General features: G+C 40.3%; 1 protein-coding gene and 1 long non-coding RNA gene across 3 annotated transcripts in view; one reads left to right on the top strand and one right to left on the bottom strand.

Annotated features, from left to right (window-relative positions):
- MIS18BP1 (MIS18 binding protein 1) overlaps positions 1-2,074 on the bottom strand; it is an 87,213-nt gene extending 85,139 nt beyond the window's left edge. For both annotated transcript variants that reach the window (XM_053595351.1, XM_053595352.1), the window contains exon 1: positions 1,686-2,074. The gene's annotated coding sequence lies outside the window, so the exon portion shown is untranslated. The remainder of the gene's footprint in view (positions 1-1,685) is intronic.
- Positions 1,931-22,318, top strand: LOC128588512 (uncharacterized). The gene is made up of 7 exons (XR_008380791.1): positions 1,931-1,992; positions 4,616-4,770; positions 9,609-9,679; positions 12,613-12,746; positions 15,190-15,367; positions 16,442-16,550; positions 22,132-22,318. It is a non-coding gene; the product is annotated as an uncharacterized LOC128588512 (long non-coding RNA).
- Positions 22,319-25,237: the final 2,919 nt, after the last annotated feature.

Below are 25,237 nucleotides of genomic sequence, written 5' to 3'. Positions count from 1 at the left end.
TATCTCAGTTTCTCTACTTTTTTTTGGTAGAGACGGGGTCTCCCTTTTGCTCAGACTGGTCTCGAATTCGTAAGCACAAGCTATCCACCCTCCTCGGCCTCCCAGAGTGCTAGGATTACAGGTGTGAGCCACTGCACATGGGTCTAATAATTTTTATAATGTAAAAAGTCCAAAATCACTGAGTACACTAATCAAAACTGGGAGGATGGACAGATGTGGTGGCTCATGCCTGTAATCCTAGCACATCGGAGAAAAAGAAGCAAAACAAAAATGGGAGGTCTAGATAGGAAAAATAAGATAATTTTAAGGTAACAGGCAAGGGAAGTCCTTGAAAAAAATAGGCAGCATATATGACAATAAGTTAAGAGACCTAATGAATCAATTTTTAAAAATGATCAAAACAGAAAGGTCAGAGGACATAAAAGATAATTAATAGAAGAAATACAAAAGGCCAATAAATGTGCCAACACCTGATTTTACTAATACATGATGCGATGCTTAATTAAAACAGTGAGATTTCTTTTTCACATCAGTAAAGATTAATTTCACAATATAGGTCTGCATACCATTGACACAAACATTCCACTTCTAAATTTTTTTCCATACAGAAACATCTACATAGGAAGGCAAATACATGTGGTAATATAATAATAGTCAATATTTACTATTTACTCTATGTCAGCCACTATATAATTTTACAGCAACTTTTAAGAGTTAAGTACCATTACTGTTCCCGGTTTGGAAAAAAGGAAATTAAGCAATTAAGTAATCTGTCCGCGATCACACTTAATAGTAAGTAAGGAACTGCAAGACCCAAACAAGTCTACTCAAATTCAAAGCCCAAGTATCTTTACCACTGTGCACTACACAAGGATGTTCCTTGCAATAACAGGGGAAATTAGGAAGCACTCATTAAAGGACAAAATAAATGCCACTACGCCCACACAACTGAATTCTATAAAAAGGTATATATGCACCCCCAAATATAAAATTACAAAAAAGAAGCAGAACAAAACACATAATTGCATTTTCATTAAACCTCCCCCCCATAATAAGCACAGGCAAAATATCTGGAGTGCAACAGACTGTAAACAGTGTTTATCTTTGAAGGGTAGCATCAAGAGGCTTTCCATTTTCTAAATAATTTTATTAACAGCTGAAAATGTTTGCAACCAGCAAACAGTAAAACCTCTGTACGTTAACCACTGAAGGGGATGGCACAAACTGGTCAACACACAGAGGTGGTCAACATAAGGAACCAGGCCTACTGTACGTCCTGTGTGTGACTGGCCTATGAAAACTAGGTCAATGTAAGGAGGTGGTCAGCTATGGAGGGTATACTGTAATTTAATAAGAAGAAAACATAAGCTGGAAGAATCAATTGCTTCTATTGTGTCCAAAGCACAATTTTTCTGCTTGGTAATCATTCTGTACTATTTTCTTCTTAGTAGTGACTTTAGAACAAAGACTTAGCGCGCTTACCATGGACATGAATTTGAGCAATAGTGTTCTACTCTCCTGACAACTGCAGTACACACGCAACAAATACAGAGTGAGGGCGCAGGGGTGAAATCACTGCCAAAGCCAGAAACCTACGAGAGACCGCACCGGCCCAGGCGCTCAAGGGCTGGGACTCGCACAGCAGGCGGCGACCGGTGACCGCGATGTACGACTGGATCACATACCTCGGCGGGGGCGAGACTGATACGGTCCTGACTCGGCTTCGCGCGAAGGGGGCACCGGACACCCCAAGGGTCGCGCCGCAGGTCCAAGTCGGCCCTTGCCCACTGCCGCTGGGCCCCAGGCCACGCTCACTTCCCCATGGAGGTTTCCCCCCCCACCACAGCAGTTTGGGAATTCAAATTCAAGGAGCCCGCTCTCAGGAAGCCCTAATTAGCACGCTCAGGAAGTGCGTCACCGTGCGTCTCACCGGGACTCTAGGCGACTGAGGGTAGCCTCCGCGCCGCGTGGACAGTGGCGGGTCCACAAAAAGTAGGTGACCTTAACCTGTCACGGGTACGAGGCGCGCCTTCTAGTCCTCAGAGTTCGTTTCATCTGCCTAGCGTACGGGCCCACCCTTGGTTCCTCCCGCTCCTCCCGAGGTGCTTTGCGTTGGGAAGTACGTCACACGCCGCCTGCGCCGGACCGCGGTTCTTAAGTTTGGCCCTACTCGGCTGCCGTGCTCTCTAGAGGCTGTGCTCGCTGTTGGTGTTTAGTTATCCGTCCTTAACTTCGCTGAGGGAAACAGCTTGCTGAGCGGGTTTGAAAGGACTGCTAGTTTTTCTCGGTCTGTCATGTATTTGAGACCGAGAAAGGACGTATTGTACTTGAGGCGCTAACGGACTGAACGCAAAGTTGCACACGCAGCGGATTGTTAGTTTGAGCTCTTAACGCGGAAAGTGCGATTTATTTTATGTTTCATCATTGCAGAGTTAAAAAGCATTAATCTCCACAAGTGTGGGTCGCGCGCAGTTTCTGACAGTGGTGGATGGACTGAGCCCCGCCTCGGACTGTACACAGTGATGCTGAGGGGTGCAGGGTGCAGCTTTAGACCCAGCGCCCCGACAAGACGCGGCGTTGCGTAGCGCGCCTCAGTTCAGTCTTGGAACGGAGAAAACCAGGGCAGTGATAAACGCTTTCCATCCTGAATCCCATCCACCTCCAGTCCTGCAGTGTCTTGTGAATTCTGTCCCTCCTTCCCCAATCAGCAGTTGGTACAAGAGAGCATCTTTTTTTTTTATGCTTCCTCTGAGAAAAAGCATTCAACTTCCTAAAGTCTTATATCGCATTACCTGTTAAAAAGTGTGCTGGACTGAAAGGATTATAGTGGATTAATTTTTAGGTGGCTTTTGCAATTCCTTCTAAATTATACTAAATTTTGTGGACATCGACTGTTCAGAATCCAAAATATAAATTAAAAACGTCCAAATGAACGCAAACAAAGTGTTACACCCGAGAATCGAAAGACACGGATGCAAATTACATGAGGGCGTTTATTCAACCTCCAGCCAGGGCTGCCAGTGTTCCTAGATGCAACTGAGGCCGACAGTCCTGTGCTCGTCCCCTGAGGATTTTTATGCAGTGGTTAGGGGGTGAGGAGCGTGGGAAACAAAGCGTGGCCTTTGGGTCAGGTATCTCTTATGCTGTCACTAGAATTTAAGGCTAATAGGGTCCCCCCAGTCTCAATGGCGGGGGGGTCGGGAGGGTTCTGATGCACTCGGGTAGATAGGGAGGGGTGTGGTTTACCGAGAAAACAAAGGATTTTCAGGTTGCTTTTAAAATGGAGGACAAAAGCCTGAAATGATGAAAAGCCCAAAATGGCATCACTGGGTCCTTCAAAAGAAAAGAAACAGATTGGAGGTAGGGGGAAGGTAAACAAATTTGGAGGAGTAAAAACAGCTTCTTGCTTGTATAGCATAATGAGAAAGTGACTGGACATGGACTTGAACTAAGTTTATGGATAGAGCCAGACTTAAAATATAGGATAAGCAGCATGTATGAAATATATTTTGTGGGATAGAGGGAATTTGAAAAGATAAGCCCTCAACTTTCTAAGTGTCTAAAATTGAGGTATAAGAAGTTTCTGTATGTGATGAGGCAAAGTAGGAACCCTGAAATATTAGAGGCAGGCACTCAGAATCACAGACCTTTTTTGAGCCTCAAGCTGTCGCCCTGGGTAGAGTGCCATGGAATCACAGCTCACAGCAACCTCCAACTCCTGGGCTCAAGCGATTCTCCTGCCTCTGCCTCCCAAGTAGCTGGGACTGCAGGTGCCCACAATGCCGGGCTATTTTTTTGTTGCAGCCATCATTGTTGGTTTGCTGGGCCCGGGCTGGATTTGAACCCACCAGCTCAGGTGTATGTGGTTGGCGCCTTAGCTACTTGAGCTACAGGCCGGGAGCCAACACAGACTTTTTTTTTTTTTAATTAGCCACTTCTCATGTGAGAAGTAATTCACTGTAGGATGCTCCAAGGTGAATGGCAATGGGAATTCAGGTAAGGGTGGTTAATGACTTTTTTTTTTGAGACATAGTCTCACTATGTCGCCCTCAGTAGAGTGGTTTGGTGTCATAGCTCACAGCAACCTCAAACTCTTGGGCTTACATGATTCTCTTGCCTCAGACTCCCAAGTAGCTGGGACTACAGGCTCTGGCCATAAGGCTCGGCTATTTTTTTTTTTTTGTTGTTGTTGTTGTCCTTGTTAAGCTGGCCTGGGCCAGGTTTGACACCACCAGCGTCATGTATGCGGCTGGTGCCATAACCACTGTGCTATGGGCACTGAGCCAGGATGGCTAGTGATTTTTCAAACAAAACTGGATTAATCAATTTGTGGACAAAATAGTGTAATGAGGGGCAGCGCCTGTGGCTCAAAGGAGTAGAGCGCTGGCCTTATATGCCGGAGGTGGTGGGTTCAAACCCACCCCAGGCTAAAAACTGCCAAAAAAAAAAAAAGTGATGAGAAGGCATAGAGACCAAGGGACAGCGATCATCTGTCTACTGAGACCTCCACATGCTGCTCTGATTGGACCCTCCTTTAAGTTTCAGTCTGCCTGGAGAAGAGAGCTTTTCCTAGTTTACTGTTAGCTAGTTAATGGAATAATCTGTCTCATTTTAGGCCTAGAACTTGTGGGAACCCATGCAGACCTGTCTGTGGTCCAAAAAGCAGACATAAGAGGAAGGAATTGAAAGGCTCGTAACTCCTACTGAGTGGGAGTTGCTGCCAAGGAATCTGGGACTACTGTATCCTGGAGGGATATTCCCAGGACCATGGTAAGTTCTAACAGGACTACTAGCTGACCATATGGCCTTTTGGGGGGAATTAGAAAAATGTTCTTTATTCAAGGCCAGAGGTTCTCAATCAGAGACACTTTTGCATCCTCTAAAGGACAATTGTCAATGTCTGGAGACATTTGTGATTGTCACAAGTAGGGATGGGGCCACTGGTATCTAGTGGGTAGAGGATAGAGATGCTACTAAAATTCCTAGAATGCACAGGACAGCTCCTACACTACAAGGACTAATCAGACTAAAATTTCAATAGTGCCTATATTTGAGAAGTCCTGATTTTGGAGATAAAGCCATGAAATGTGGGAATAGATAGGCTGAGACCCCATGGACCTTTCAAAAGCCAGGGTAAAGCCCACAGGTGGGCCATCCCTGTACTCCTAATTGGAAGAAAGGAGTCTGAATGTGCGCAGTCAGGGGAATGTCTCGGTGACTATCCCTGCATGGGGAAATCAGCAGTGCAGGAGAGCTGAGACCATCAGCTAATAGCTTAGGCTAAGAAGCTGAGATGTCTGTCTGAGGAGATGAGATGTGCTCTCCCCTAACCTCATCTGGTTGCACTGTAATCTGGCCACTTTGAATTTCCATTACCCTATGTCCTTGCTTACCCTTTAACTCAACTTTCCTGGGGGCTGCAATCTCCCCTCACTTGTTCTTAACCTTGACTGCTGACTAATGACTGGTGTGCATTCTTGCACATGTACTCTGTTATGTACCCAATAAAAGGATTCCAGGAAACAGATGCTGCATTTTCTCATGCAGCCACCAGGCACATGAAACAGTGTCTGCCCTTACAGGCTTCTGGTTTTATGCACTAAGTTTGATGTAGGTTTCATGATTTCCTCAGCACCATCTCCCTTGCTGACCCCTGTCCCAGCTTGGAGTCTGCTAGATGTCTGACAGTGGAACAGGATTTCAGCCCTTCTCACTCTGTCAGCTGGGTGCCCTTCTGTAAAGCACAGCTATACAACCACTCCTGTCCTATATGGGCCTAGAGAAAGGGTGAGGACAGAGTTAATAGGGCTGGAAGGAAAAGCTAGTAGCAATGCATACTTTTTTTTAGGTAGGGAATAGTTGTTGTCGGTTTTTATTTTTATTTTTTTGAGACAGAGTCTCTCTTCGTTGCCCTTGGTAGAGTGCCTTGGCATCATAGCTCACAGACACCTCAAACTCTTGGGCTCAAGTGATCCTCTTGCCTCAGTTTTTCATTTTTAGTAGAGATGGGGTCTTGCACTGCTTGCTCAGGCTGGTCTTGAACTCCTGAGCTTGGGCAATCCACCTGTCTCCTTTTCCCAGAGTGCTAGGATTATAGAGGTGAGCCACCGCTCTGTGTAGGGAATAGTCTTGATGTTAAAATCTTCCCATGGCTTTTTTGTCTGTGATGTAGGAAGAGAGATCATTGGCCAGATTTAAGGTAAGAAGTATAGAAGTATCTAATCCTCTAATCCTCGCTGAGATTGCTCTGTGAGAAGAGTAGTTAAATTTTAGAGCAGTTGTTAATAGAAAATCTTGGGAGAAACAGAAAGATAGCCACAGTATACTGAGAATCAAGCTAAAGTTGGAGTTGGAATTTGTAGTTGCAGAAATTTTCAGGATTTCCAATAAATTTTGTAAGAGAAAAATATTAATCCAGATCTAGGATTACTTTGGAGTGGATGTAGCAGAATGTCAAGAATGTAAAGGACCTAAAGGTATAGTTAGAGTAGCTGAAATGATAGAGTTTTTGTTGTTGTTGTTGTTTTTTTTTCTGAATGGGAATAAAAATAAAGGGAAGTGAAAGTGGCTGGGAAGATTATACAGATCAAAAAACAGGAGGTCTTGAGGAATTTGAAGACAGTGAGAGTTAAGCAAATAAGAGACTGGAATGTTTGGAGGAAGCCGTGTGAAAAATTAGATTATCAGTATTTAAAGATATGTGCCATTTATAGGTTACTTGCAAAATTTAGGAAATAGTTATTAACATGGATAACTCAGCTGTAGGTAGGCTGAGATTGGGGTGATATAGGAGGCCTGGTGGTAGCTATGTCTGTAATACCTATTTTAACTAGCATTTTAGTCAGAGCTAAAAGTGAAGTGAGGTAGGGCATCTATGATTCATATGATGTGAATTTATAAAGTTTATTGTGTTTTCTTGTGTCAGTTCATACTAATAGGTGTAGAAGCCACACTGAAACAAGCTTGAATTCAAAGATTAGAAATGGAACTCTTTCATTTAACAGTCTCAAATTATTAGGTAGTAAATAGGAAATGGTTTTATTTTCTCAGTTCCTGCTTTCTACTATAATATGTCAAATATTCTTTCTCTAAGCTGTGGCTACTTTAAAAACATGTTGGCCTGATTGTGCCAACTGCAGATTCCTGCCTCTTAAAGAAATCACAGTATTTCAGCCTTTTCCCCATCTTTGGGGAAATGCCCTGAATCTCACTCTGGTTCTGATGCTCCCACATCCTTTTGACACTGAGATGATTCCTAGGACATATGTATGTAATATTGGAGATGAAGGAATGAGGTGACAACACTAGTTTTGTTTCTTTCTTGCTAACTTACCTACTTTCACAATGAGTAACAGAACTGCAGTGTTTGCAATGGTATTTATTAAGGGTCAAAGGACAGAATATATCTAATGTAATATTTTGTCTGCAGCCTGGACATGGTGGCTCATGCCTATACTCCCAGCATGTTGAGAGGTCAAGGCAGGAGGCTCATTTGAGGCCAAGAGTTCGAGGTTATGATGAGCTATAATCGCACTACTGTACACCTCCCCCCCCCCCCAAAAAAAAAAAAACAATTGGCTTGGAGATAACTGGGCTTCTTGATAACCACCTGGAGTTCTGCCAGATGATGCATAGACATGCTAGTGTCTTTGTTCTTGGTTCTGATTGTTATGCGTATTCACCTAACCTTTAGATCACTTTTTATACCTTGTGGTTTATATTGAAGGCTCACACTTGCTATCCAGCAGTCCCTGAAGTCTGGTTTAAACCAACAGCTCTTAGGTCCTTTCAGTTGTCTGCTCATCATGTGCCATCTTCCAAGCTAGACCAAACTGTATTTTCTGTATAGTTTGTTTTAGAATGTTCCAAATGTCTCTTTTCAGCCAGGTATTTCACCAGGGAGTGGCCCTTTCTTGTTAACAAAGAAAAACTGAAGCACCTTAAGTGATGGCTTTGCGGCTCCAAGGAGGTTCTGACAAGGGCTCCCCTGCAGCTTAGCTCTGGTGCCATCTTGTGGTTAAATGGGCATCTGCACTGGGGGCCTTTTGATCTGGTTTTGTCTGTTGTCTGTTGCTAACTTACTATAAGATCAAAGGAAGCTTTGTTCCGGTTTTTGTTGTTATTGTTGTTGTGGGTCTGGATCTGGTTTCCCTCACTGAGGAGAAAGGAAAATTTGTTTTAAAAAAATACAGACTTTCAACCATTTCTTCTGTTTTCATACTAATTCTACACTCTGCCTTCAGATGTACTTGGGGTCTGCAATTCCTTAAACTTTCTGGGATTTGTATTGCAAATCAAATTGCAATACAAATCCCAGAAATCTACTTATTAGCTTTCTTGCCCCTGAAGCTTAGGTTTCTGTTATGTCTTCTCTATTAAGTCAGTTTTCACTAAAATATTTCACCAGAGTCATGTCTACTATATTCATCAGGAAACGAATCTGTCCTTTGCAGTAGAAGGAGAGACAACTTTTATATTCTAAAACTATTTTCCATACGAACATCCCTGAAAAGTTAGTTTGGAACAAAAGCTATCAGTGCCTTTTCACAACACATACAGAGACACAAGAGACCTTTGGATGATTGTCTCCCTACAGAATGAAGGAGAGAGAGGGTTGATTCATAGATTCTCACATCTCTGCCTCAGTGTGGGAAACTCAAGAATATTGAGACTAACATATACTAAAAGGCCAAATCAAGAATTTTTGCATATTTTGTAGTAGGGACCACCTCTGGAAGTCTAATGAGACTTGGGGACCTTAAAAATATATTATTCATAAAATAAAATACACAAAACTCAAAAAGAACTTGTTTGAGATATAAGTTTTATTTTATTGTTTTTTGGCATTGACAGGCCTTATTCTCCAAAGTGTTGAAAACTTATCACAATTACATTTTTTAGCTTAATTCTTTTCTATTTTGTTTAATTTATGGTTAATGTGAGTGTACAAACAACTAGGTTACAATATTTGCATTTGTTAGGTAGAGTCCCTCTTGTAGTTGTGTCCTGCACCCAAGAGATGTGCCAGGATTGGCCCATTCTGAAAAGAGGAATAAGCTTTCTAAATTTCTGGTTGGTAGAGATACCATATCCCTGAATTTAGAAACAGGCAGAGTGAAGTAGACACTATCTTTTTACTCCTTTTCAGTCAGTCTCTGTTTCATGAAGCAAAGTTGAAGTGGTTTGCTCAGAAAAGTTCCATCTGTCTTAAAGCAAGTATGGTTTCTCTCAGATTTCAGCATTGAAATGTCTGTCAGTCTTAGATTATTGGTCTTGATGTGAAATTTTTTTTTTGATGTGGAGAAATTTGAACTTGGGTTAACTTTCTAATTGTACCTCCCTTGGAAACTGAAAAAGGTAGAATGTTTTGTTTTTTTTTTTTATGATAAAAATGTTTTTTTTTTATAATAAAAATGACCCTGGTTGATGAATTTACATGGTGTAGAAAGTTTGTGAAGAACTATAAATTCCTGGTATGGGCCAAAGCTGGACTGCCCCAAATACCTCTGTGTCTTTTGTGGGAACCTGGAAGCTATGCCTACAAATATTGGTTTATATATGACACAGGGGGCTTGTAACCCAAATGGTCTCATTGTCTTCCCCTTGAGCTGTTACATGGCCATGGCTGATGAAGACAAGCTTCTGGACTGGTGGATTGCTTTGAAGGCTCCTAAATAAGGTAAATGCTTGATGTTACCCTGCTGACATGCTATGCTTCCTGCCCCTGCAGCCTTTTGAGTAAATTTGTTCCAAGTGAGATCCCTTCTGGTCTTGTGAATCCAATGTCTAGATAGACTCAGGGTGTGCAACAGGAGCATAGCTGAGCATTAAAAAAGTAGGCTTAGAGATTTTAGAGGAGTTTTAGGTTCATAGAAAAATTGAGAGGAAGGTACAGGAGATTTTCATCTATTTCCAGCTCTCACACATGCATAGTTCTCCTCATTATTACTATCCTCCAGCAGGGGAGATGTGCTAAAATCTGCAGCTAGAGTACATGGTCCTAGCTATTTTAGGGGTATCTTGAAGTACCCCCATTCCGTGGCCTCTTTTTTTCCTATCCCCAATATCTCACCCTTCTATACCCAATCATAGGGGCGTATGTGGACCCTACGTGGCCTGCTTCAGGGAATCAGGGGTGCTGCTCCGGCCTCACTCACCCACAGTCGCCTGCTCATGCTGCTGCACATTCCACTGTGCCATGTTGGAAGTGGTCATGAGCAGGGCTTCTTTTGGGTGTATGGATAGAAATGTATCTCAAGTTCTTTTTGAGTTTTGTGTATTTTATTTTATGAATAATATATTCTTAGGGTCCCCAAGTCTCATTAGACTTCCAGAGGTGGTCCCTACTACAAAATATGCGAAAAATTCTTGATTTAGCCTTTTAGTATATGTTATTCTTTTTTTTTTTTGCAGTTTTTGGCCGGGGCTGGGTTTGAACCCACCACCTCCAGCATATGGGGCCAGCGCCCTACTCCTTTGAGCCACAGACGCCGCCCAGTATATGTTAGTCTCAATATTCTTGAGTTTCCCATACTATGTGTATGTCTCCAAACTCACTAAAGGTTTGTGCAGAAGTGCAGGGACATCGGGAGGCAGAGATGTGAGAATCCAGGTGTCTGACTTCTGGGCTCTGACTTCGTCTTCTTTCTTCCTTCTATAACTTCCTATGTCTGTATTAGTGATTCTCAAATCTCATGGTTTCATGACCCCTTTATGCCCTTAAAAATTCTATTTATTAATATTTCTCATATTAGAAAGTAAAACAGAAATTAAACATTTATTCATTAATTACAATAAATGTTATATGAACATTTTATGAAATATAACCTTTATTTTTCAGTTTAAAATATAATTAATGAGGGCGGCGCCTGTGGCTCAGTGAGTAGGGCGCCGGCCCCATATGCCGAGGGTGGCGGGTTCAGGCCCAGCCCCGGCCAAACTGCAACAACAAAAAAATAGCTGGGCGTTGTGGCGGGCGCCTGTAGTCCCAGCTACTCGGGAGGCTGAGGCAAGAGAATCACGTAAGCCCAGGAGTTGGAGGTTGCTGTGAGCTGTGTGAGGCCACGGCACTCTACCGAGGGCCATTAAGTGAGACTCTGTCTCTACAAAAAAAAAAAAAAGAAAAAAGAAAAAAAATATAATTAATGAGAACAGTGGCATTATTTTATGTTTTTGCATTTCCCTTTGGTGTCTAAGTAGAAGATAGCTTAATAGAAGCTCATATTTGCTTCTGCATTCAATTTATTGCAGTTTCACACATCATGTAGTCCTTGGAAAACTCTGCTGTATACTCATGAGACAATGAGAGTGGAAAAAGCACATAATGTTTTGGTGGACTGTATTATGAAAACAGTTTTGACCTTATACACTCTGAAAGGGTCTTGAGGTTCCTCAGGGGGTGTCTGGACCACACTTTGAAAACTGCTATTCTTGTGTTGTGTGTAACAAGTCTCAGGGCCTGGCCATTTTATTCAAAAGGAGTGCATTCTCTGCACTGTGTTTTAAGTCCTCTAGGGCTGGGGTCCCAGGGCTGTAGACTGGTACCAATCTGTGGCCTTTTGGGAACCAGGCGGCGCAGAAGGTGTACAGTGGGCAAGCAAGTAAAGCTTCATTGATTTACAGCAACTCCCCATCGCTCACATCACCTGGATGATGGACAGGAGCTCCAACTCCTGTCTCATGATCAGTGAGATGAGAGCAAACCCTGCTATAAACTGTGCATGCAAGGGACCTAGGTTGTGGCTCCTATGAGAGTCTAATGCCTGATGATCAGAGGTAGAGCTGAGCCTGTGCTGGGACTACCTGTCTAGATAGGAAAATAAGCTCAGGGCTACACTGATTCTGCATTATGGTGAATTGTATATTTATTTCATTATATATTACAATGTAATAATAATTGAAATAAAGTACACAATAAATGTAATGGTCATGTGCATGAATCATCTTGAAACCATTTCCCCCACCTTCACCTGGTCTGTGGAAGAATTGTCTTCCATGAAATCAGACTCTGATGCTGCAAAGATTGAGGACCACTGCCTAAGCTTGTCCTCATGTTCTGAGAGTAATCCAATTTAGAAAATAATAAGCCTGGCTTGGTGCCTGAAGCACAGTGGTTACGGCACCAGCCACATACACTGAGGCTGGCAGGTTTGAGCCCGGCCTGGGCCAGCTAAACAACAATGACAACTGTAACAAGAAAATAGCCGGGCGTTGTGGCTGGTGCTTGTAGCCGCAGCTACTTGAGAGGCTGAGGCAAGAGAATCGTGTAAGCCCAAGAGTTTGAGGTTGCTGTGAGCTGTGAGGCTATGGCACTCTACCCAGGGGGAGATAGTGAGACACTGTCTCAAAAAAAAAGAAGAAAATATTAAGCCTGGCTTTCAATACTTGCTTCAAAATCCTATTTTGATTCCCAGAAGCTGAACATTAATTTTTCCTTTCATTTGCATTATTGCTGTCATACACTTAAATGTTCTCAAGGTGCATCAATACTCCTGGCAGAATATGGGAAGATTTATCACAAAGAAATGCAAAACAGTGGAAAGCAGAGAAATGAAAATTTTATTATTTAATTATAGTAAATAAATTTAATTTGTTTTTCTTGCTTTGTTTCAGACTTGCTTATTTGGGATCCCCTGGAGCTCTCACCCTTTTTTTATTTTAAAATAATCTCAAGTTTATAAAAAGTTGCAAGTACACTACAATACCTTACTTTAAAACAACGATTTGATTGGTTCTTCCTCTAATAGGTTAGTGTATATTTCCTACAAAAAAGGACATTGTTCTATATAACTACAAAATAACCATGAAAATCAGGAAATTCACAATGTATTTACTTCCCTCTCATCCCCAGACCCCAATCAGGTTTGCCAATTTTCTCAAAAATAACATTCCAAGCGAAGAATCTATCTGCTTCAGAATCATGTGGTGTGTGCAGTTGTCATCTCTGTTTCAGTTTTCCCCTGACTTGTGTGGCCTTGACACACTTGAAGGTTTACAAGCCTGTCATGTGGTACTCTGTGGATTTGTTTCCTCATAATCAGATTCGAGCTATGCAATTTGAACATGAACATCACAGAAGTAATTCCAAGTCTTTCTCACTGTATCCTGTCGAGTGTCACATGATATCTTTATGTTCCCTTACTGATGCTTGCTTTGATCACTTGATTAAGGTGGTAACCACTAGAATTCCTCACTGCAGTATTACTCTTTTCCTCTTTGTAATAAAGATGTTGAGTGCAGTGGTGCACGCCTGTAGTCACAGGGACTTGAAAGGCTGAGGTGGGAGGATTGTTTGAGCCTAGGCCCTCAAGGCAGCAGCAAGCTTTGATTTGGGCCACTGCACTCCAGGCTGGGTGACAGAGCAAGATATAGTTTGGCTAAAAAACAAACAAAACAAGACAAAACAAAACAAAAAAGGGTCAGGTGTAGTGGCTCACACGTATAATCCAAGTGTTTTGGGAGGCCAAGATGGAAGGATTGCTTGAGGCCAGGAGTTTGAGAATAGCCTGGGCAACATAGTAAAGCCCCCAAAACACATATTTTATGGGGAAATACTTTGAAATCATGTCATAGTGTTATTCGTGAATTTTTTTAACTTGTTCAGGTATTAATTTATGGAAATAAGAATTCTTGCTTCCTAATTTATTCAATAGATTGTAATCCAATTCTACCATTATTTATTTATTTATTTTTTGAGACATAGTCTCACTTTGTAAGCCCTCGATAGAGTGCTGTGGCTCACAGCAACCTCAAACTCTTGGGCTCAAGTGATACTCTTACTTCAGTTTCTCAAGTATCTACTATTATTATTTTGATTCTTAGATGGCCCCAGATTTGTTAGCGAGAGTCTTTTCTAGCTGGTTTTGGTGTCCTTTTATCATGCTATACCATTTTGTGAGCATTTCTTTGCTTTCTGGGACCGAAACAAGATTCCAGACTCACCTTATACTTTCCTTGCCCGACCTCTGGAATCAGCCATTTTTTCAAGGAGCCTTGGGTCACGTTCATAGAGAATGTGTTTGGAAGCTAAGATCCAGAGACGAGGCATGCTTATTTCTGGGTGTCGCTTCCCTCAGGTCCTTTCTGTGGCCAAATACACAATTATACTCTCTGTCTTTCTCTCTCTCTTCTATATATATTTTAAAATATTCTATCTATATATCTAATTTGAAATCCACACGTTTACCTCAAGATTTTCTTTTTTATTTAGTACTACAGAATTAATTCTAGTATTCTTCCTCTTTATATTTGTAACCCTCTTTTCCATCAGTTCCAAACTTTGATGTAAATACTGTTTGGTCAATAGTCCTGTATGTAACCATCCTGCTGTTGCCACTGCGGCCCCCTTCCTTGCACAGATGCCCTACTTGCCACACTTAAGCTCCACCAACCACTGCTGGGAAAGCATTATTTCTGGGTGTGCCTATACATACAGAGTCTCATTAGCTTTTGTCTAATCATAAGGAAGCAAATTCAAGCAAAGGGACATAGTACCAAACAACTGACCTGTAAATCTTCAAAAATGTCAAGACTAGGGCGGCGCCTGTGGCTTAGTGAGTAGGGCGCTGGCCCCATATGCCGAGGGTGGCGGGTTCAAACCCAGCCCCGGCCAAATTGCAACAAAAGAATAGCCAGGCATTGTGGCGGGCGCCTGTAGTCCCAGCTGCTCAGGAGGCTGAGGCAAGAGAATTGCGTAAGCCCAAAATTTAGAGGTTGCTGTGAGCCGTGTGACGCCATGGCACTCTACCGAGGGCGGTACAGTGAGACTCTGTCTCTACAAAAAAAAAATGTCAAGACTAGGAAAGTCAAGGAAAGACTAAAAGGCGATATGACAGATACTTATGCTGCATGATTCTGATGCAGAGTCTTTGCTATGAATGGTATTATTGCAAGATAATTCTAGTTCAGAATTCAAAAGAAATTGGCCTTTAAGTCAGCAAAGAAAGATTTTTTTCACACCCAATATAGATGGGTACCATTCAATTGGCTGAAGTTGAATAGAACAAAAAGGCAGAGGAAGGATGAATTCACTCTCTGTCTCCTGAAACCAAGGTGCCCTTTTCCTGCTCTTGGCCATCAGAACTCCAGGTTCTCTGGCCTTTGGACTTAACTTGTACCAGCAGCCCCTTTGGGTTTCAGGCCTTTGGCCTGGGACTGAGCATTATGTCATTGGCTTCTCTGGTTTTTAAGGCATTTGAACTTGGACTGGGCCAGACTACCAGCTTTCTTGCTTCTCCATCATGCTGACAGCTGACCGTGGGACTTCTCAAAAGGTTCTGGACCCAAGGATAAAATCATTCCGAGATGAAAGGAAGACGGAGATCCAATTTGTGCAATTAAAGTGGCTTTTATTCCACCTGGAGGGCAGGTGGGGTGAGATTCCTTAGTAGGGAGAAATCCATATGTGGGCTACAGCGGACAGGAATTTAAAGGGTTAGGGCTGCCAGGATTGGTCTGTCCATAGCTTTACCTGGGCAGGTAGGTGAGACAAGGGTAGGGTGGTCTGGATGGGTCCGTTCACTATTTCCTGGGAGGGACATGCTTTCCAGGAAAGGGATCCTTCCTGGGTGGGTTGGTAACTTGATTTTATTACTTCTCAGCCTCCATAATCATCAAACTCTGCATCCTCATCTGCCCCTAGAGAACCCAAACTGCTTACAGTATGGAGTAGTTACCTGCCAGGCACCAGGTGTAGCTAAAAAGAAGTTGATAAAATGGCCTTTTAGAACTGAATCATTATCTAGCAAGCAATAAGGAGCCCAAATTGCTCCTGGAAAAGGTGGTGTTTTATTATAAGCTTTTACCCATAGTCAACTGGGAGGATAAATTGGTAGAGGAGAATGCACTGGGGTGAAATGTGTTAGACACCTGAGGCTTACAGAGGAAAGAGTGGGTAGATACAGGTAATAAGATTGGATGGTTATTTGTTTTGTAAATAAAATGTTTTTTGGAGCACAGCCAGGCCCATTCATTTATGTATTGTCTGTGGCTGCTTTTGTTCTATAATGGCAGAGTTGAGTTGTTGCCACAGAGACTGCATGGCTCACAAAGCCAAAAATATTTACTATCTTGCCTTTTACAGAAAAATTTGTCAACTTCTGGCTGAATGCCAAAATGGTAGTCCCTACTAATATCTCCGTTTAATTTACCTAACCCTTTGAAAATCCACTGGATCTTGGAGAATCACTGTAGACTAACAGAAACTCAGCTAAACACTATCCCTGATTGTTTTTATGATGCCTGATGAGGAATCTTTACTAGAGTAATTGATTTGGTCTCAGGTATGTGGTATGTGGCCACTGAATGAGAAAATGTGTTATTTTCTGTTTCAATTGGATAAGAGAATAAGGAACAGTTCATATTCATATGGGATGGACAATAATTTCATTTATAGGTTTGTTCCAGAGATATTTTAACTCTCATATCTTCTGTCATAATATAGGGTGAAGATATCTGGACCACGTTGACTTTTGGCACTACCTGATTAATTATAATACTTTGATGACATGTTGATTCAGTTGGCTTTCCAAGAGATGGCTAGTACAATACAGGTATTGGTAAGACATGTGCTCTAGAGTATGGGAGATAATGTCTATAAAGATTTAAGTGTTTGCCACATCTACAAATATCTTACAGGTTGAGCAGGGGTGTGCCTGTATATCTCCTTCAAAGTAAATGACAAATTATTGCGTCTTGTACTTCCTATAAATAAAAAGAATCAACACCTTGTGGATCTCTTGAGCTGTGGAGGCAGGCAGTATAATTCTGTGCTAGAGATACTTCTCCAGCCCATATACTGGGTGACATAAAAAGCTGTTAACTTTAAATTGGATCCAGAGTAGGAAAGAGCTCAGCAACATGTCCAGGCTGTGGTGCAAGCAACTGCTGCGTGGGTCATAAAATTTGGCAGAATCTATAATATTCAATGTGTTAGTGCGAAGATAAGAAACTGTGTGGAGTTTGTGACAAATCCCAGTGGGCAAGTCATACTGTTCACCCCTTAGATTATGGAGTAAGGCCATGCAATTTCAGTGGAGAATTATATGCCTTTTTATGTGCTGGTAAAAAATGATGCCTGGGCATGAAGCATCAAATGACTGTGTATACAGAAATTCTTATCATTAGCTGGCCCTGTCAGACTTACTGAATAATTAGGTCAGACCGACCTAGCAAAACTACATTGCAAGATGAAGGTGGTCCATTTGGGAGTTAGAATGACCATAATCATACTGCACAAACAAGTGTCATAAGTAGGTACATGGACCTTCATGGCACCTGTCTCACTGTTTTATCAGTATGCCTCTCTCAGCTCATGCCTGTGGTTCTATGGAGGATCCTGCCTAAAAGGTAAAGGAAAAACTCAGTCTTGGTTTATGAATGGACCAACTCAGTATGTAAATGAAGGTCAAAAATAGCCTAAATTTAAAAGTTGCCTAGAAAGACAGAGGATTCCGGGAACTATTGTCTACTACATCTTTTGCACAAATCCATTTCCTAGTCTCACTAGTAAATTTTCTACCTCCTAACCTTAGCTATTTCCTTATTATTTTTTAAAATCATTAACCTTTCAAATAATTTTATGGAATCCACTTACTTGCCTCTTTTAAGAATTATCACCCATAACTTTGTCAAGTTTCCTCCGTTTTAGAGAGCGAACCTTATTCAACTTGTAGATTAGTTACCTTTTTGACCTGAGAACTATACATCATTGCCATAGCTCATGACCTTGACAATGTAATTTGTTTCTTGAGATACGGAGTAGTTTCTAGTTTCATAAGACTGCTGGGTTTTATCTCTGTGGTGATTAAAGAAATAATATTAAACTCTGGGTGGCGCCTGTGGCTCAAGGAGTAGGGCGCTGGCCCCATATGCTGTGGGTAGTCAGTTCAAGCCCAGCCCTGGCCAAAAACCGCAAAAAAAAAAAAAAAAAAAAAGAAATAATATTAAACTCAAACCTAGAAATCCTTATTGAATGTGATAATCCATTAGGAAAAAGAACATTGTTTTTTTCTTTTCTTCATTTTTAAAATTTTTACATGTACATGTGTTTATTATGTTTCCATTTTTTGCCTTCACAAAATTAAAGGAGCTTAAAATTTAATAACAATAACAATGTTTAAGATAAGGACTAGAAACAAAAACCTCATAAAGAATGAACAAACATAAATACATTCAGAAAAGAAATCAGAGAATTGCTGCATCGAAATATTAAACAATAATAATAATAATATTGCAAAGAAAGTAACATTTGCATTGTCAAATAAGAGTATGTCTATTTTAGAATGCTTTGACTCTGAGATTCAGTATGGAGTCATCAGTTAGCTTCTTCTTATTTTTTTCTTATTTTTTTTTTAAGTCTCAAAAAATAGACAACTAATATTTATAAATAAAAGTAAAAAATAATTTCAAAAAACAGAGTATGCCAAATCTTAATCGACAATAGAAAAAGAAGAAATACTTCAAAATCATTCTACTTGATCTGGGTATACCTGATATTAAAATTGGAGAGAATATATTATTATAAAGACCAGACAGAGAAAGAGGGAGTGGATGAGGGAAAGGAAAAGAAGATAAAAAAAAAAAGAAAAAGAACAATGCTTAGGGTGTTTTTTGGTGGTAAAAGGAAATACTTTTGGCAAGACAAAGTAGGTTGGAATTTTCTGGTCTTTTATTTATAAAAAGATAATTGCAGGGAGAAGGACAGGAGATTACTTACACGTACAAAGAAACTGGGTCTTAAACCTAGAAAGAAACCTGGGAGTGTGAGCCTGCTTAGATTCCTGGGGTTTCTACATGGCACTGTGGGGGAAAGTCTGACATCTCCTTAAACAAGTATGTGTCTTTCTTATTGTTAATTATTTTCTTTCAAGCCAGATTTGAAAATTCTTGATATATATCTTTTCTTGTAAAGCAAATCCTGTTTGATCAGTAGATAATTCGAGCTGATTATTATTGTTATTCTTATTTTGCTCTACCACAGATCATTTTCTCCCTATAAACGTGCACAGAAAAATTATGTGCAGGAAGTTTGTCACAAAGATATTACAAAATTTACTTTAATCCAAGAGTTCACTAGAACTCAGAAGGGCCAAGGGAATGTAACAGGTTTCCACTAGATGGCAAGCATCCTCTTTCAATTTTGTAGTGGTGTAAAGCTAAAAAAGAAAAAAATGCTGCTATTTAAAACTTACATCTTTGCATGAGACAGCTGCACTTGTATCAAAAAATGATAAAGGCACTGATTCACAAATTTAGCCAAATTTAGAAACAAGTTATTCAAAATGCAACTGAAAATATATTGTGATGCTTTAAAGTTTTATTTGGAGGATATATTCATTCATTTGACAAGCACTAAGTACCTCATATCTGTTTTTCATACTTTGTTTCATTTACTTCCCCATCAATGAGATTATGTATTTTTATTAGTCTCATTTTAGAGATTGGGAAATTGAGGCTTATTTATTAGCCAAAGGTGCACAGGCTTAAATCTACATAGCTTGTCTCAAAGCTTAATCTTAGTGTTTACTATAAATAAGTTATAGTAAAACAATTTAAAGTATTTAGCACAATGTCATGTTTAGAAGTATTATTTATTATTTTCTTCTTTTAGGCATTAGCAGGGTTGAATCTACTGGCATGCCCTTTAAGAAAGACTATGTATAAAGTATTGAAAATTATTACAAATCACACTATATTAGAGCAAAGAGTGTCTGTACAATGTCGACTGTCTTAAGCTTGTACAAGATGAAAAGAAATAACATAAACACTGCAAATGCACCAGAGAGAAAAACAAAGAGATAGAGAAAGATAATGAGAAAGACATCCATGAGGAAGCCATGGATGAAAAACAGATGAGGAAGCCATGTGTAAGAAATTGTAATTTAGGTAACAAACTATTTCTTTGTGAGTGGGTGAGTTCTTGCTATGGAAAGAATTGTATACAAATACAAAAACAATAAAATGGAAGTTTAAAGACAAGAATATAAGACAACAGAATGAAATAAAAAGGCAAGTGCAAGGTCAAGGAAGTTCAGAAGTAAAGCAGCATTTTAAAATCTAATAAATAGGCCAGGCACGGTGGCTCTCATCTGGATTCTTAGCACATTGGGAGGCTGAGGTGGGAGGATTGCTTGAGCTCAGGAGTTCAGGACCAGCCTGAGTAAGAGTGAGACCCAGTCTCTACTAAACAAAAAGTAGAAAAAAATTAGCCAGGCAGTGTGACTGACACCTATAGACCCAGCTACTTGGGAGGCTGAGGCAAGAGATCTCTTGAGATCAAGAGTTTGAGGTTGATGTGAGTTATGATGATGCCATGACACGATACCCTGGACAACAGAGTGAGGCTGTCTCAAAAAAAAAAAAAATCTAACAAGAACAATAAAAAATAAGGAGCAGAATACACAGTTAAAGTCGTAGTTAAATTCACACTAAATAATGTGATAGAAGAAAGGCATAAGATTGCAGTGAATGTGAAGATGCAAATGAAAACAATCAGGAAGAGGCAGGCAGACGTAGATGACTGAAAAACAATTGGCATCTCCAAAGTAGACAGTAGACGGTGATAAAAAGTATTCAGAGATCTAATAATGGAAAAATTTTTTTAAACAAGAAAGTATACACATCTAATAGGAAAAATTGATATCAAATTATCAAATTTCAACATTGAAAAATGCCCTATTTGTTAATTGAGCTTCATAGTTTTAACAACAAAATAGAATTCTTTAGACATAAAGCAAAATAAGCAAGTTACTTAAAAGGGGGAAAATTCGCTTTTGGCTTGGAGGAGGCTAAGGTGCAACTTTCTACAGTCATCCCAAATCTGGGTTCATCTGACACCAGCCGCCTCCACCAGGCTGACCAAGTTTGACCCCAGTGAGATCAAAATCGTGTGCCTGAGGTACACTGGTGGTGAAGTCGGTGCCACATCTGCCCTCGCCCCCAAGATCAGCCCCCTGGGTTTGTCTCCAAAAACGATTGGTGATGACATTGCTAAGGCAGCCAGTGACTGGAAGAGTCTGAGGATTGCAATTATCCAGAACAGAAAGGCCCAAATTGACGTGGTACCTTCTGCCTCTGCCCTCATCATCAAAGCAGAAAAACATTAAACGGAAATATCACTTTCGATGAGATTGTCAACATTGCCAGACAAATGTAGCACCGATCTTTAGCCAGAAAACTCTGGAACCATTAAAGAGACCCTGGGGACTGCCTGGTAGGTGGGCTGCAATGTTGATGGCTGCCACCCTGATGACGTCATAGATGACATCAACAGTGATGCTGTGGAATGCCCAGCTAGTTAAAAAGTCCAACGGAAAATGTTTCAATAAAAGATGATTTGGCACTCCCCCACCCAAAAGGGGAAAAGTCATTCTGTTTGCATCAGACTTTTTATAGAAACATTTAGTCCTGAAATAAATAAGAGATTCCTACCACATTCTTAGACAAAATATTATCTTCACCCTTGGTATCATTCAAATATAAAGGATTTAAGGAAAAAATATTTAAACGTTCTTCTTAAATAAAAAAGAAGAAACCCCTAAGCTATCATCACATGGAGTCCAGCTAATCAAGAAATTGATTAAAAAATAGAGAACCAGAAATACAGACACACATCTAGTTAGAGTAGCAGTAAGTGCTTGGCAGTGGACTAGGTGCTGGGGTTAAAAACACAAGTAAGGCATTTCTGTCCTCATGAAACTTAGCCTAGTGGAAGATTCAGAGGTATCAGTCAATAGGGTACAAGGTATTAAGTACTACTGCATTGTAGATTAGGGGAAAAGGTCATTGTACATAAGATAACTAAAGCCCTAGACTTGGAAGTTGAACATGCAGATGATAAAAGTGACAGAGAGGACCATTCTAGCAAGGGGGAGCAAAGTACGAGGGTTTAATGTTTTGAGTTGGCAGTGTGGAATGGTTGTGTGGTGGGGTATGCAGAAGTGGCAGAATATGGATTTAGAAAGTTACAAGCAGCTCATGAAGGGATGTGTGTACAAATGGTCTTGATTTGTGACAGTTTAACTTTTTTTTTTTACTTGAAAAATGGTACGAAAGTGATACTCATTAAGTAGAAAACCAAACTTCAAGTACCAATACAACCATTTGTTTTGGTTTTTTTGTTTTTTTTTGCAGGGGCTGGTTTTGAACCCACCATCTCCGGTATGTGGGGCCAGCACCCTACTCCTTGAGTCACAGGAGCTGCCCAACCATTCGGTTTTTCATTTTTTAGTACAATATTCAGTAAGTTACATGAGATAGGCAACACGTTATTATAAGATACATTTTGTGGTAGATGATGTTGCCCAAACATAAGTGTTCTGAGCATGTTTAAGGTAGGCTGAGCTAAGGTATGCTGTTTGGTTAGTTAATAAAAGCATGTGTACTAAAAGCATTTTCAACTTAACATATTTTCAATTTATAATAGGTTTATGAGGACCTATCCTCGTCATAAGTTGTAGAGCAACTGAGGGGCTTGATCTTAATCCTGTAGACATTGAAGGTTTTTAATGAAGAAAATGACTGATTTTTGCATTTAAAAAATGATTGGGAATGAGGCTGGGGCGTGGGAGGGGGAAATGGGGAGTTGTTGCTCTATTGGAATGAAGTTTCAGTTATGCTTGATGAATAACTTCTAGAGATCTGCTGTAAGCATAATTTCTATAGCTAACAATGCAGTATTGTTCACTTAAAAATTTGTTGAGAGGGCAGATCTCACGTGTTTTTACTATGAGACACAATACACAAAAGGACACGAGGAAACTTTAGAAGGTGACGGATGTGTTTCCTACCTGGATTATGGTCGATAGTTATCATGGCTGTATTCTTATGTCCCAGCTCATGACATTGTATACATAAAATATGTGTGGGGTTTTTTTTGAAGGGTTGTGTCTCAATTATACCTCAATAAAGTCTTTAAAAAATCATTCTGGCGTCAGGTTGGAGAGGTTAAACAAATTTGTAGAAAATCCTGAAATGGTCATTTTCTGGAGGTTGTTTAGGAGCAGTTTTGCCCAGAGACAGGACACAGGCTTCTTCCAAAGAGAAGGACCTGCCTCATGATTCTCTACAACACTGTCACGTCCACATGCTCTGCACAACAATTTGGTTATGTTTCCTATTTCAAATGAAACTTGGCGTTTGGCATTTCAATTTTCTTCTTGCCTTTGTCTTAGATATGCTTCTTTGATTTCTGCATAGCTGCTTCATTTTGTCTTGTTGAGTATCATCTTTTGCAATTTTACAAGCAGTGAGGATGCTGAAAGAATGTGATACCTATAAGATTTGTTTCCCATGGCCAACCACTATTTTTATATTACCTTCATTCTTGCCATTATAGTCCCCTATTTGTTCGTTATTTGATAAGTTTGTATAACATTTTATTCCAGCTAATTGGAAAAGGAATGCAGGACTCAATAAAACATCTATGAGTAATGTGTTTTAGTTATTTAAAAAGGAGTACAGGATTTTGACGGTGGAAGATCAGAGCTAGAAGTGAATTTTAAAGTTTTCGATGATGATGTTTTTCAAACTTTAATATGCATATGAATCAACTGGGCTTCTGTGTAAAATGAAGATTCTGTCTCAGAGGAGGTAGGGATAGGTCCTGAAATTCTGCCTTTTTAATAAGCTTCTAGGTGAGGTCAATGCTACTGATCTACCAACCACACTTTGATAGCAAGATACTATGATACAAGTAAGAGTACCCAAATTCCCTATTCCTATAATTATATAATAAACACAACTTAAAAGTTTTCTGTTTGGCTGTATCTTGCACATAAACCATGAATCCATTAGGGAACTCAGGAAATGCTATTGATATAGTTTGCTTGCCATTTACATTAAAAATAAACAGTTTATTTCTGAATATAATGTGAATTATACCTAGGTTAATTCTACTGGGTAAGTAATTTTTTTTTTTTTTTTTTTTTTAATCTCACAGTGTTCTGTTATAATACCATTCTCTTGTGGCGGGGGTTGCAGGGGTAGGTCCCTGTCACTAATTATGCCCGTGTAGTAACTGACTTACCCAAGATAAAGAAAAACTAGTAGTTTTTTTTACTAATCTGTAGTTATTTCTGTAGTACAGAAAAATACTCAGTGTATTATAAAAACAAAGCCTGATATTATATGATTTCATCAATTTAACATTCTTTTGGAAGAAAAAACCCACATGTAATATTCCAAGTTCAGTAATTTTTTTTTTAAGAGACAGAGTCTCACTTTATTGCCCTTGGTAGAGTGCTATGGCGTCACAGCTCACAGCAACCTCCAACTCCTGGGCTTAAGCGATTCTCTTGCCTCAGCCTCCCGAGTAGCTGGGACTGCAGGCGCCTGCAAGCATGCTCAGCTATTTTTTTTGTTGCAGTTTGGTCGGGGCTGGGTTCGAACCCACCACCCTCGGAATATGGGGCTGGCGCCCTACCCACTGAACCACAGGTGCTGCCTAAATTCAGTAATTACATTGAATTCTTACAGAAGTCTAGGTCAAATATAAAACTTTGTAAAGCAAATAGAGAGCAGGTAAAATGGAATTAATTATTGGCAAACATTTCGTTACCCAATTAGGTAGCTATCACTTTGCTTTAGAGGCCAGGTACCATGGCTCACACCTATAATCCTAGTGCTCTGGGAGGCCAAGGCAGGTGGATTGCTTGAGCTTAGAAGTTCGAAATCAGCCTGAGAAAGAGGGAGACCCCATCTCTAAAAGGGGTGTTGTGGTGGGCATCAATAGTCCCAGCTACTTGGGAGGCTGAGGTAGGAGGATTGCTCAAGCGTAAGAGTTTGAGGTTGCTGTGAGCTATAATGCTATGGCACTCTACCCAGAATCTACAGAGTGAGATTCTGCCTCAAAAAAAAAAAAAAAGCTTTAGAGAGGTATTTGGAACCCATTTTTTGACATGCTTGTAGTTCCGTTAATTTTAACAGAATTTTCTCATATCTGATAAAAGGGCTTGTTTTGGCTGAAAGGGAGCGGCCCTGGGTTTTCTTTTTCCCATGCATTTCACACACAGCCTCTGGGTAAGAGTAATGAAGTTGTGTGCTAGATTACTAACCTAACTCACACGCGGAATTCTTCATTTGCCATCTGTGCCTTTTGTCACACTGAAAAAGGCATCAGAAAGGTGCAGAGAGCGCACAGTTTCTCCTGAAAGTGTCACAGCTGCCTCTTCTCTGTTGCATCTATTATATTAAGATTCAGGCCATGTATTCTCTTTATGGTGCAAAGAAGTGTTATTTT

The sequence above is a fragment of the Nycticebus coucang genome, chromosome 6, assembly GCF_027406575.1.
Source record: "Nycticebus coucang isolate mNycCou1 chromosome 6, mNycCou1.pri, whole genome shotgun sequence".
Lineage (NCBI taxonomy): Eukaryota > Metazoa > Chordata > Mammalia > Primates > Lorisidae > Nycticebus > Nycticebus coucang.
The sequence above is the reverse complement of the archived record's forward strand: the minus strand, read 5'-3'. Positions and strand labels throughout refer to the sequence as shown.